This window comes from Triticum aestivum, chromosome 2D, assembly GCF_018294505.1.
Source record: "Triticum aestivum cultivar Chinese Spring chromosome 2D, IWGSC CS RefSeq v2.1, whole genome shotgun sequence".
NCBI lineage: Eukaryota > Viridiplantae > Streptophyta > Magnoliopsida > Poales > Poaceae > Triticum > Triticum aestivum.
This window is the reverse complement of record NC_057799.1, coordinates 278,700,456-278,714,349: the sequence shown is the minus strand read 5'-3', so window position 1 is coordinate 278,714,349 and position 13,894 is coordinate 278,700,456. Positions and strand designations below refer to the sequence as shown.

The 13,894-nt window shown below is 45.5% G+C and overlaps 1 long non-coding RNA gene across 1 annotated transcript; it reads right to left on the bottom strand.

Annotated features, from left to right (window-relative positions):
• Positions 1–7,820: 7,820 nt before the first annotated feature.
• Positions 7,821–8,895, bottom strand: LOC123049227 (uncharacterized). The gene is made up of 3 exons (XR_006423493.1): positions 8,787–8,895; positions 8,459–8,709; positions 7,821–7,881 (listed from the first exon to the last, which is right to left on the bottom strand). It is a non-coding gene; the product is annotated as an uncharacterized lncRNA (long non-coding RNA).
• Between the last annotated feature and the right edge of the window lie 4,999 nt (positions 8,896–13,894).

Below are 13,894 nucleotides of genomic sequence, written 5' to 3'. Positions count from 1 at the left end.
CCCGCAGCGCTCCGTACTTGCCCTTTGGCTTCGCCTCGAAGCCAAGTCCGAGCGCGCCTTGGGCCCGGGGGCTACTGTCGACGTTCTGGGAATGGGGGTCCCCAGACTTGCCTGCCTACGGCCCATGGCGTGGCTATGCGAGCAGGCCTGTACGTCCCATCTTCATCGACAAGGCATCCAAGACCCTCGCGAGGGGCCAAGCCTCGCGGGGCGGACGGCGCAAGACCTCCTCAGGAGCGGCCTCGCCAGGCAGGCTCACGAGGAGCGGAGATATCAAGGCAGGGGAAACCTCACGAGGCTCTCGTGACGTGAGCCATGACGATCGAACCCATACGGGCGCCAGGCGGGCGCCAGCGCGCAGCGTCCTTGTTTCCTCTTTGGTGCTAAGGAGGCAGGCGCAGGCGCGGAGTACCAAGGCATCAAGCAAAGGTTTCCATATCGGTGCAACGAGACCGAAGACTAGCAGGACGGCAAGACGGAGGTCACCATGGAGCCCAAGACGGCGTCACCACCAGAGCCTTTTGCAGGCGAAGACCACTTTTGTCAGGATAGCTTGTACTAGCTGTCCCCCTTCAAAATTGCCCGCCGTTGTTGGCTCCTTTCCCGCTCAATATTTGGGGAGAGGACCAGGGCCTATATAAGTGTAGCTAGCCACCACAGTAGGGGCAGGCAAAACTGAGCTCGTCAGACCTAGAGCCAATCCCTGGCCACACACCAAACACAAGAACACCTCAACCTCAGGAGGCTATTCTTCCCCTTGTACTGTTCATCATCAGCCCAAGAGGCAATCCACCACCACCACACTGGAGTAGGGTATTACACCACAACGGTGGCCCAAACCAGTATAAATCTCGTGTCTTTCTATGTTGCGAGTTCGTCGAGTTCGTCCGCGAGATCTTAGCGAGCTAGGGCGCAGATCGGTAGGAGGGAAAGAACTTCGCGCGCACCCCAGAGTTCGAACCTTAAGGGTTTTGCCGGAACCCGAGATCCGATAATACTATCTCCACTCCAAATTTTTTGCCTCGAGTTGGAAAACACTTCGAATAAACAAAAAATTCAAATATGCATAGAAATCATGATAACGAAGAATAATCCTATTAACATTCCAAATCTGGAATTTTTTTGGATGTTACAAATATACCCCCCTTAAAATGAATCTCGTCCTCGAGATTTGAGTTGGCTAGCAATGGTTAAAGATGGGAACTTGACATAATCCATATTCCAAGGTTTTCAGGCTTACTCATTGTATATTTCCAAATTCCCTTGACATGAATAAATATGATGCGCCAATACTGAAAGAACGGTCACTATACTGAAACTTGATTAAGAATCTTACCAAAGACTAATGCATTATCTGGTCTTCCGACCCTCGTGTGATTCACATGTCCACTTTCGAAGTGATCAATATCCTTCTCTCCGGAATTCCCATTGTCATAATGCATGTTCTTTAGCTTAGGACAGTTTGTTGAATAGTGTCTTGGGTTCCTGCATCTGTAACAAAGTAGCTGGCTTAGATCCTTCTTTGTGGGCGTCGAAAGGTCGTGGTCGTTGTTTCCATTCCTCTGACCATTGTGGTTGTGTCCATTTTTGTTGTGATGATTATGCCCATCGTGGTTATGACGGTTATGGCCATTATACACGTCCACTTCAGAACCATAGTACTCAGAAGATGCTAATGAATTAGAGTGCTTCCGTTGTCCTCCAGAGTTGAAATCTGTGTCACTTGCCTTCCTCTTGCAGTTCTCCACCTCTTAAAACTTGCCTTCAAGTACAATAGCCTTATCAATAAGCTCCTGTCAGTTGTTGAATGTTTCCACTGTCAATTGAACACAGAACTCATCATCCAGACCATCCAGAAACTTCTCCTGTCTAGCTGCATCCATGTTAACATCATTAGGGGCATAACGTGCAAGATTATTAAATTCTTCCACATATGCATTCACAGTGCGACCTCCCTGACGCAAGCTGCGAAACTCCTTCTTCTTCAAACTCATGGCTCCAGCAGACACATGTGCGGCGCGAAAACCTGCCTGAAACTGCGCCCAAGTGATAGTAGCAATAGGATAAGTGACCAAGTAATTGTCCCACCCTGTTGCGGCTGGTCCTTTTAACAAATGCGAGGCAAACCTCACTCTCTCTTGATGTGACGCCCCAAGACCGACGCTCCAGATGTCTTCCTTGTTTTGCGTGTCAGCTGTGTTATTTATTTGTTTGTTGCATTCATCATCGCATCATTCACATTGCATTGGCACTCTGTTGCCGTCATGTTTTCAAAAGTTGCATCCGCTTGTAGTTGCCGCTTCTTCCTCGTCTTCGTTGACCTTTATCGGGACCCTTTGTCTTTGTCGACCTCTCTTAGACCCCCTCTCGAGCGCATCCGAAACTGTCCTGAACCCGACCCGCTCAATCATCACCGTTGGATTCAGATCATCCCCAAACACCCCTAAAACATCTCCGTTTCCTTATGTGGACTCCCTAACCTCTTTATTACGATCGTTCGATTTAAATCGGATGATCCAAACCCTCCCCTTTACCTATTATAGACCAACCTCATACCTAATCTAGCCTAACCCTAAAACCTAGGAGGCTTGTCCCTCCCCGCCGCCACTCCACCAAATCCTCCTCGAATTCCACATCGAGCCAACCAGCCTCCTTCCTTCCTCGTTTTTAGATCCAGCCAATCCACCCAGGCCTCGCCCCCGCCGACGACCATGACCAACAGCAGCTCCTCACGTGCCCCTGCTCCTCCCCAAGCATGCTCCAGCAGGCCGTCCTCACCGCCCCATGCCCGAGGCCCTACCTTCTCCTCGTCCGCGCCGACCGAAGCCAGCAGGTCGCCATCTCCTCACGCCCCTTCTCCCCTTTTCTCTGGTTCTCCTCTAACCTTCGCTCTCTACTGCTCATGAACCAGCGCCGGCCGCCGCCGTCCCGTTTGTCTTCCAGCGAGGCGAGGCACCGAGCTCCGCCGCAAGTCCCTCTGTAGCTCGGCGTCACACCGCTGCTCTGCTTCCCGGAGGACCTCGATGAGAGCCTCTTTCGCGCCCCTCTGTCCCATCGCCTGATCCCACCGCGTCGCATGGTAACTGTGACCCTCCAGCCGCCCGCCGCGGCCTTCTTCGTGCCTGCAAGCTTTGCCTGCACCTCGCCCTACCGCATCTCCAGCGAGATCCCGACCGGCCGGAACTCGCCTGCTTCGCCAAGTCCATCTCGTTGCTGGCGTCCCCTCCATCGCGCGAGTCGCCGAGCCCCTGCCTCGCTCGCTCAGCGTTGACCAGCTCGTCAGGTCCCGTGCGCCCCTGCCTCGTCAGATCGCCTGGGCCGCATCCCGCGCCCAAGTCTCGCCGCGCCAAGCCCCTCCAGCCGCGGGTCTCCTTCGCTGCATCGAGCGGCAGCAGTTCGGGCAGAGGAGGATGGCACCTCTGCCTCAACACCTCGCCCGTCACCGTTGACCGCGTCTGCGTGGGCTGCATCCCCGCGGCCCAGATCCGCTGGCCCGCCGCTCTGCTTCCCCTTCGGCCTGTTGACCCAAGGTGAGCAGCCGCCTCCTGTACACTGTTGGCCCAAGTGCAGATTCGGCACGTTCATGTTTTTTTCCAGTTATGCGATTTTGCTAATTATCCAGAGACTGCAGTTTTACAGAAAACCCCCCCTTAGTTCATGCATTTAATAACTCACAAACCATGCATCGGATTAAAACACTTCATATATGAAATTGTTTAGAATTTTGTCTAGTTTCATAATATGCTGCTTTCACCCATGTTTGAAATGTTTAACTTGTTGTTTGCTATTATTTTGCATAAATAGCATGTTAATATGATTTATTTCATAACTAAATAACCGTAGCTCCAAATTAAATAAACTTTAGATGTAAATGGGGTGGAAAATGCCTAGTTTAACATGGTGCCCTTTGTTTTACTGTTTAACAACATTTAAATATGTTTTAGGGCAGAATAGTAGCTAATTCAAAATATGCACATGGGGATTTTCCGGAATTGTTTTTGTTGTTCCGGCCTCATTTAAACTTGCCTAGATAGGTAGTTTTCATATGCTTCACCCCTTGCCATGTTTAATAATATTTAATATAGTTGGGTACATAATCGGGAGAGAACTAAATAAATGCATGTGGTGTTTCGTCAATATGCAACTCGTTGCATATTCAGCTCCACTTAATTTGTAGTGTTGTTTGTTGCACTTTGCCATGCCATGCCTCTTTAAACCGGATATGCATCATACTTGATTGTGCATCATGCCATGTTTATGTGATGGTTGTTTACCATGTTGTTTGCTTCTTTCCGGTGTTGCTTCTTCAGGTTAGTTCCGATAACGTCGCGTTTGTGAGGATTTCTTCGACTTCGTCCATTTGTCTTCTTCATGGACTCGTTCTTCTTCCTTGTGGGATCTCAGGCAAGATGACCATACCCTCGAAATCACTTCTATTTTTGCTTGCTAGTTGTTCGTTCTATTGCTATGCCGCGCTACCTACCACTTGCTATATCATGCCTCCCATATTGCCATGACAAGCCTCTAACCCACCTTTCCTAGCAAAACGTTGTTTGGCTATGTTACCGCTTTGCTTAGCCCCTCTTATAGCGTTGCTAGTTGCAGGTGAAGATGAAGTTTGTTCCATGTTGGAACATGGATATGTTGGGATGTCACAATATCTCTTATTGAATTAATGCATCTATATACTTGGTAAGGGTGGAACGCTCGGCCTTATGCCTGGTGTTTTGTTCCACTCTTGCCGCCTTAGTTTCCGTCATACCGGTGTTATGTTCCTTGATTTTGCGTTCCTTACGCGGTTGGGTGTTATGGGAACCCCTTGATAGTTTGCTTTGAATAAAACTCCTCCAGCAAGGCCCAACCTTGGTTTTACCATTTGCCTCACCACCACCTACTTTTCCCTTGGGAGTCGCGCTCCCGAGGGTCATCTTTATTTTAACCCCCCGGGCCAATGCTTCTCTAAGCGTTGGTCTGAACTAGAGTCCTTTGCAGTGCCACCTCGGGGAAACTTGAGGGCTGGTTTTAGTTGTACGGAGTGCTCATCCGATGTTGCCCTGAGAACGAGATATGTGCAGCTCCTATCGGGATGTCGGCGCATCGGGCGGTCTTGCTGGTCTTGTTTTACCCTTGTCGAAATGTTTTGTAACCAGGATTCCGAGTCTGATCGGGTCTTCCTGGGAGAAGGAATATCCTTCGTTGACCATGAGAGCTTGTGATGGGCTAAGTTGGGACACCCCTGCAGGGTTTAAACTTTCGAAAGCCGTGCCCGCGGTTATGTGGCACATGGGAATTTGTTAATGTCCGGTTGTAGAGAACTTGACACTTAACTTAATTAAAATATATCAACCGTGTGTGTAGCCGTGATGGTCTCTTTTCGGCGGAGTCCGGGAAGTGAACACGGTCTTGTGTTATGCTTGTGCGTAAGTAGTTTCAGGATCACTTCTTGATCACTTCTAGCTTACGACCGTTTGCGTTGCTTCTCTTCTCGCTCTCATTTGCGTATGTTAGCCACCATATATGCTTAGTGCTTCCTGCAGCTCCACCTCATTACCTTATCCTACCGATAAGCTTAAATAGTCTTGATCTCGTGGGTTGTGAGATTGCTGAGTCCTCGTGACTCACAGATTCTACCAAAATAGTTGCAGGTGCCGAGGATACCAGTGCAAGTGATGCTACCGAACTCAAGTGGGAGTTTGACGAGGAACTTGGTCGTTACTATGTTTCGTTTCCTGATGATCAGTAGTGGTGCCCAGTTGGGACGATCGGGGATCTAGCATTTGGGGTTATCTTATTTTCATTTGGATTTGACCGTAGTCGGTCTATGTGTGTATTTTGAATGATGTATGATTTATTTAAGTATTGTGTGAAGTGGCGATTGTAAGCCAACCCTCTTTATCCCATTCTTGTTCATTACATGGGATTGTGTGAAGATGACCCTTCTTGTGACAAAACCTACAATGCGGTTATGCCTCTAAGTCGTGTCGCGACACGTGAGAGATATAGCCGCATCGTGGGTGTTACACTGCATCAGTGCAACCAACTGTCTCCAAATTCCTATTAACTGAGCGAAGCCAATCATCAGCCGCAATAGGTTCAGGGGTACTAGAAAACCTCTGAGGACTCAACCTCAAGAAATGAGTAAGTGCATCAACTAGGGGTGGTGGTGGATTATTGTTGTTGTTGTTGTTGTTGTTGTTGTTGTTGTTCTGGTTCTGAACAAGTAACTGGATCAAGTGAGTCTGTCCCTGAAGCAACTGCTGCATGTATGGCGGTATGTCATTGTTGTTGTTGTCTCCTGAACCACTGCCTCTAGAGTTACACCTCGGCGACATCTGATGGGTAAGCAGGGGTGAGATACAGACAGAAATAGGTCTAAGGGGGAAAACACTACCCATATGCTCATGCTAGCAACTAAAACTCCAACAACAACAAAAACAAACACTAAATTCACACAATTCACACAAGTGACCAAAACTATCCTTAAGTAATCACATCAAAAGAGCACATATGATCAATCAAAGCACCCAATTGCATAATACAAACAATCCACAAAATATGACAACACGGAAAGCAATGACCAACCAACATATAACATATCACACAAAACAAGCAAAACCTACAGGTAAGGTCATATCCACAAGAGATATGATCTCATCATACTACCGCAAATCGTTTATCGAACACAACTTAGAAATGGTGGTCTGCCAACTAAACTCCTTGAATAACACTAATATAATTCCAGGGGTCATCTATATTTGAAAAGTAAAGATATGAGTACAAGAGTATGAACTAACATGTAGACAACAAGTTGTAAAGTAAGTTTTTCACTCCTATGGGTTTTCTAATCCATTTTCTAGGGTCACGGCCTACAGTCAACACACTGCTCCGATACCATCTTAACGACCCGAATCTGATAAGATTCGATGTCTCTGTACTCACTGTGCTAGTCCCTGGATCGACTTGCTAGCACACACAGTACATATGAATATCAAATAACAAGTGCATCATTTACTACAACGTATGATCTAGAATTTATAAAGTATTACAAAATGAATAGCACATGGCTAACTTGTTCAATAATAACAGTGGAAAGGTAGCATAATAAACGATGAGTCCATCAATGCCCACTGGAGAACATGTTGAGTGAAGACTCGCGACCCTATTGTATCTCACTGATCATCTGAAAATCCTGCAACATGATAAGTTGCAGCCATAAAGGGTCAATACATTGAATGTATAGGCAAATCTCACAATATGATATAGCAAACCTACATCCACAAGGTAATGTATGACAAACAAAACACACAAGACAGTTTGGAGAAGAATGTCTTCACCTACCCCCACAAACTGAATTACAATCGCCTCTAATTTATTCGTCCAAGATAACCCCAAAGATTCTAAGTAAACATGACAAGAACTTCAGAAGTCTCTCAAGTGAGCTCTGTCAGTGGCGCATTCTCTAGGAACCACAGAGCGCTCTGCCAAGGACGCGTTTATCTGATTTAAGTTTCAGAAACTATACCTCGCCTCAAGTGTGCTCTGTCAATGGCGCATTCTCTAGGGACAATAGAGCGCTCTGCCAGTGACGCATTCACCTGGTTAATAACCCGAGCCTACGGCTATAAACATTCACCACTTTCATGGATCACTCGACACATGCCCACATCTACCATAGCAAGTTAACCACACCATCACATTACACAATTAATACCAAGACATGACAGCACCTGATACAAATATCAGGCCAAACATATATCATAGCATAAAACCACACATGCATAGCAGAATATAGGATGCGCAAAATCAAAAGTGCAAACTTGCCTTGAACGGTGTTGAAGTACTCTAACGATTAATTTTGATCCGCTTCACACTCCGAAAAATCTATACAATAACGAAGGCACCGATAAATAAACTGTTCTCACATAACACCACATTAAAGTCAACAGCAGGGAATTCAAATAAAACTTAAACAACAAAACATAATAGTAGGTATATCGTATCTACATTCTAGTAGGATCACAATGCAAAAAGAACCAACTAATTTGGATCAACGGTTTAAAAGATATGGCCTCTGGAAGTTAAATTTTAAGTTTGAGAAAATTCTAACGAAATCAAATTTGAAAAGTGCAAACATGTGAGATTTTGGTTCTACAGTATTCTCCTGGTCACTACGAGTACACAGGAAGAAGAATCGATGAATTTGGAGTTACGGATCTCAAGATATACATAAATAAAAATTTTATATGGAATCTGCAAAGAAAAATTATGCCATAATAGCAATATGGGAAGAACTGCCGCGGCTGCTGTGGAATTGCCATGTGGCATGACGTGAGTGACCAGATGGTGTTTACTTAAACGACGGATGGCCGGTATATAACCCAAAATGTTTCAAAGAAAAAAATAGCAGGGATCTAATCGTAGCCGTCCAACGGAGATCGGACGGATGGGGGCGACTCACCGGAGAACAGACGGCTAGGCGGCGCCGGATTGGGGAAGAAGACGCGCGGTGGCTCGGAGTCGATGATGGCGCCTGATTTGGTGGTCTCCAGACTCCAGCGGTAGCGCACGGGATGCGGAGCTCTGTTGCGGTCTCGAAGAAGTCCTCAGCGGCGTCGGTGGCGGACGGGGTTGACGACAGAGGACGGCTGGAGCTCGGGCGGTGGCTGTGATCTTCGGACCGAGGTCCTGGCGCTCGGTTTGGTACTCCCTCTGCGAGGTAGAGGGTCAAGGCGATAGAGGAGATCAATGCGAAATTAACAGGGGCAAGAGGAGGTGCTGGGACCCACTGTAGGCGACGGAAACGACGACGGCGGAGGTCAACAGCGGTGGAACTCCGGCGAGATCGCAAAATCGACCTAGGGCATGGAGGCTAGATTTTGGCCAAAAATGGTCGAGGACGACGTAAGGGATTATTTATACGGAGGTCAAGAGTGGCATAGGATCGATCTAATCGATCCGAAATCGATGGGTTTGGATCGGAGGAGTTCCAGTGAAGAACACGAAGAGAGAGATGACATTGGTCAGAGTGGTCAAGGCAGAGAAAACAAAAAAAGAACCGGGGGGTGCGCCGATGGGCTTCGGCCTGCTAGCTGCTGCTGCACTGCTCTAGCGCACGGGCGAGAACAACTGGGCTGCCCTGTTTGGCCGATGAATAGTAAAATCTGTTGGAATGATACTAAGCAGGAAGCTATCGTGGCTATAAACTAAAATAACATATAGATCTAAAGTACCAGAAACCGCAAGTAAAAATTACTACTAATATAGAATGGTGAACATTTTTTAAAACACATATGCACTTTTGAAAAATTAATTTTATGCACTGCAAGCACATAAAGAATATGATAACAACTAAATAATAATAATTTTGAGCTTCTACAAAGCCAAAATAATTTAGTGTGACACCAGAATATATTCTTAGCATTTTCCAAATATAATTAATAGGGGAGAAATCTATTATCTCCACTCCAAATACTTTGCCTTGTTGGAAAACACTTTGAATAATCAGAAAACTCAAATATGCATAGAAATCATGATGAACAGAATGATCCTATTAACATTCCAAATTTTAAAAATTTGGGATGTTACAAATCTACCCCCCTTAAAATGAATCTGTCCTCGAGATTCGAGTTGCCTAGCAAAGGTTAAAGATGGGTACTTGATATAATCCATACTCCAAAGTTTTCGGCTTACTCATTGCATATTTCCAAATCTCCCTTGACACGACTAAATATGATGCATCAATGCTGAAAGAACGGTCACAATACTTGATACTTAATTAAGAATCTTACCAAAGACTGGTGCATTATCTGGTCTTCCTAACCTCGTGTGATTCACATGTCCACTTTCGAAGTGATCAATCTCCTTCTCTCAAGAATTTTCATTGCCATAATTCATGTTCTTTAGCTTAGGATAGTTTGTTGAATAGTGTCATGGGTTCCTGCATCTGTAACAAAGTAACTGGCTTAGACCCTTCCTTGTGGGCATCGAAAGGTCGTGGTCGTTGTTGCCATTCCTCTGACCATTGTGGTTGTTTCCATTGTTGTTGTGATGATTATCCCCATCGTGGTTATGACGGTTATGACCATTATACACGTCCACTTTGGAACCATAGTACTCAGAAGATGCTAACGAATTACGGTCCTTCCGTTGTCCTCCAGAGTTCAAATATGTGTCACTTGCCTTCCTCTTGCGGTTCTCAACCTCTTGAAACTTGCCTTCAAGTACAATAGCCTTATCAATAAGCTCCTGACAGTTGTTGAATGTTGCCACTGTCAATTGAACACACAACTCATCATCCAGACATTCCAGAAACTTCTCCTGTCTAGCTGCATCCGTGTTAACATCATTAGGGGCATAACATGCAAGATTATTCAATTCTTCCACATATGCATTCATAGTGCAACCTCCCTGACGCAAGCTGCGAAACTCCTTCTTCTTCAGACTCATGGCTCCAACAGACACATGTGCGGCGCGAAAACCTGCCTGAAACTGCGCCCAAGTGATAGTAGCAATAGGATAGGTGACCAAGTAATTGTACCACCCTACTGCGGCTGGTCCTTCTAACAAATGCGAGGCAAACCTCACTCTCTCTGCATAAGTGCAACCAATTGTCTCCAAATTCCTATTAACTGAGCGAAGCCAGTCATCAGCCGCAATATGTTCAGGGGTACTAGAAAACCTCTGAGGATTCAACCTCAAGAAACGAGTAAGTGCATCAACTGGGGGTGGTGGTGGATTATTGTTGTTGTTGTTGTTGTTCTGGTTCTGGTTCTGAACAAGTAACTGGATCAATGGAGTCTGTCCCTGAAGCAGCTGCTGCATGTATGGCGGTATGTCATTGTTGTTGTTGTCTCCTGAACCACTGCCTCTAGAGTTACGCCTCAGCGGCATCTGATGGGTAAGCAGGGGTGATATATAGACAGAAATAGGTCTAAGGGGGAAAACACTACCCATATGCTCATGCTAGCAACTAAAACTCCAACAACAACAAAAACAAACACTACATTCACACAATTCACACAAGTGATCAAAACTATCGTAAAGTAATCACATCAAAAGAGCACATATGATCAATCAAAGCACCCAATTGCAGAATACAAACAATCCACAAAATATGACAACACGGAAAGCAATGACCAACCAACGTATGACATATCACACAACACAAGCAAAACCTACAGGTAAGGTCATATCCACAAGAGATATGATCTCATCATACTACCGCAAATCGTTTATCGAACACAACTTAGGAATGGTGGTCTGCCAACTAAAGTCCTTGAATAACACTAATATAATTCCAGGGGTCATCTCTTTTTGAAAAGTAAAGATGTGAGTACAAGAGTATGAACTAACAAGTCAACAAAAAGTTGTAAAGTAAGTTTTTCACTCCTATGGCTTTTCTAATCCATTTTCTAGGGTCACGGCCTACAGTCAACACACTGCTCCGATACCATCCGTAATGACCCGAATCTGATAAGATTCGATTTCTCTGTACTCACTGTGCTAGTCCCTGGATCGACTCGCTAGCACACACAGTACATATGAATATCAAATAACAAGTGCATCATTTACTACAACGTATGATCCAGAATTTATAAAGTATTACAAACTAAACAACACATGGCTAACTTATTCAATAATAATAGCGAAAAGGTAGCATAATAAACGATGAGTCCATCAATGCCCATTGGAGAACATGTTGAGTGAAGACTCGCGACCCTACTGTATCTCACTGATCATCTGAAAATCCTGAAACATGATAAGTTGCAGCCACAAAGGGTCAATACATTGAATATATTGGCAAATCACACAATATGATATAGCAAACCTACATCCACAAGACAGTGTATGACAAACAAAACACACAAGACAGTTTGGAGAAGAATGTCTTCACCTACCTCCACTAACTGAATTACAATCGCCTCTAATTTATTCGTCCAAGATAACCCCAAAGATTCTAAGTAGACATGTCAAGAACTTCAGAAGTCTCTCAAGTGAGCTCTGTCAGTGGCACATTCTCTAGGAACCATAGAGCGCTCTGCCAAGGACGCATTCATCTGATTTAAGTTCCAAAAACTATACCTCGCCTCAAGTGCGCTCTGTCAATGGCGCATTCTCTAGGGACAATAGAGCGCTCTGCCAGTGACGCATTCACCTGGTTAATAATCCCGAGCCTACGGCTATAAACACTCACCACTTTCATGGATCACTCGACACATGCCCACGTCTACCATAGCAAGTTGACCACACCATCACATAACACAATTAATACCAAGACATGACAGCACGTGATACAAATATCAGGCCAAACATATATCATAGCATAAAACCACACATGCAAAGCAAAATATAGGATGAGCAAAATCAAAAGTGAAAAATTGCCTTGAACGGTGTTGAAGTACTCTAATGATTAATTTTGATCCGCTTCACACTCCGGACAATCTATACGATAACAAAGGCACCAATAAATAAACCGTTCTCACATAACCAATTATTAACACATAAATTCTCTTAAAATAGTTCAATAGTTAATTCTGAGAGTGGCATTGCTTAAAATACAATAGCTTCAATTCAACATTTATTTAAAACAGTGCCAATATAAGTAGCACAACATCTCAAAACACACTGCACGATCATGTGGATGGGACATGGGACATGCCAGCACCATGTGCGTCCACGCGTATAAATGGGTGATGCAGAGTATGTAGCCAAGCAGCATATCTGCGTTGGTCCCATATTTGTTCTCTTTGAAACTTTTTCCGATGTGAGGGCAGCAAATCTAGTCCTGCACAAACTACCCGACCCCCCAGTTTCTTTCCCTTTTCAACAAAGAGTTCGGTTCCTTACAGATGTGTGTACTGGGTTACCCCCTTTTTCCCTTTTCGACCAACAAAGCGGCTGGATAGCTAGTCTATACTACTTTCCCTCCCTCCTTTCCTCATTGAACCACATCCTAGATTCATGCTCCACCCCACCGCATCCTTCTTTCCTCTTTGAACCAAGACCTAGATTCGACTACAGAATCGAAAAAGATCAGCATGCAGCTAGACCAATGACGGTTTCAAAGAAACTTATACCTTAGGGTCGTCGGGATGTGGCAAGGCGTGCGGCGGGAGGTCGGATCTGCCCACACTACGTACGGCAGCGAGGAAGAAGGGGTCGGTGGCCCTCCCGCACAGGCGCTGGGTGAAAGAGAAAAGCGCAGCCGGCAGTGGATTGCCTCCCTCGCCGAAGGCGATAGAGTGAACGCTGCACCTCCTCCCCTTCCCGGTGCGATGGGATCCAGACGCCTCCTTCGCCAGCTGTGAGGGGGGTGAGAGAGACAGAGGCCACAACGCAGTCTTGTTTAGATCTGGTGAAGAGGGTGAGAGACAGTGAATATAGCAAACCCTAGCAAAGGAACGCTGAGCCTCCAGCGTGTATATATATATGTAGTGCGGCGAGAGTGTGGAGAGTGCAAACCCTAGCGAACAAGCGCTGAGGCTCCAGCTTATATATATACTGTAGTACGGACTGAGCTCCGGTGCCTTAACTGCACCTGCTTTTGGCTGTATGACAGGTGGGCCAGCCACATTTTGGGCCCACCTGTCATAAACCCAAAGGCAGGTGCACTAAAGTCAATGAAGCTGCGTCCATATAGTACTCGTGTATACGACTAATATATAGTGGAGTGGTTTTCTTATTCTCTCCATAACAATCGTTTTAAATTGTGTAAGTACGAAACGAAACTCTTTATTTAACGTACCAGTGAAGAAAACTACTACTCCCTCTGTTCCTAAATATTTGTCTTTCTAGAGATTTCAACAAATGACTACATACGGAGCAAAATGAGTGAATCTACACTGTAAAAAATGTCTATATACATCCGTATGTGGTAGTCCATTGCAAACCACTT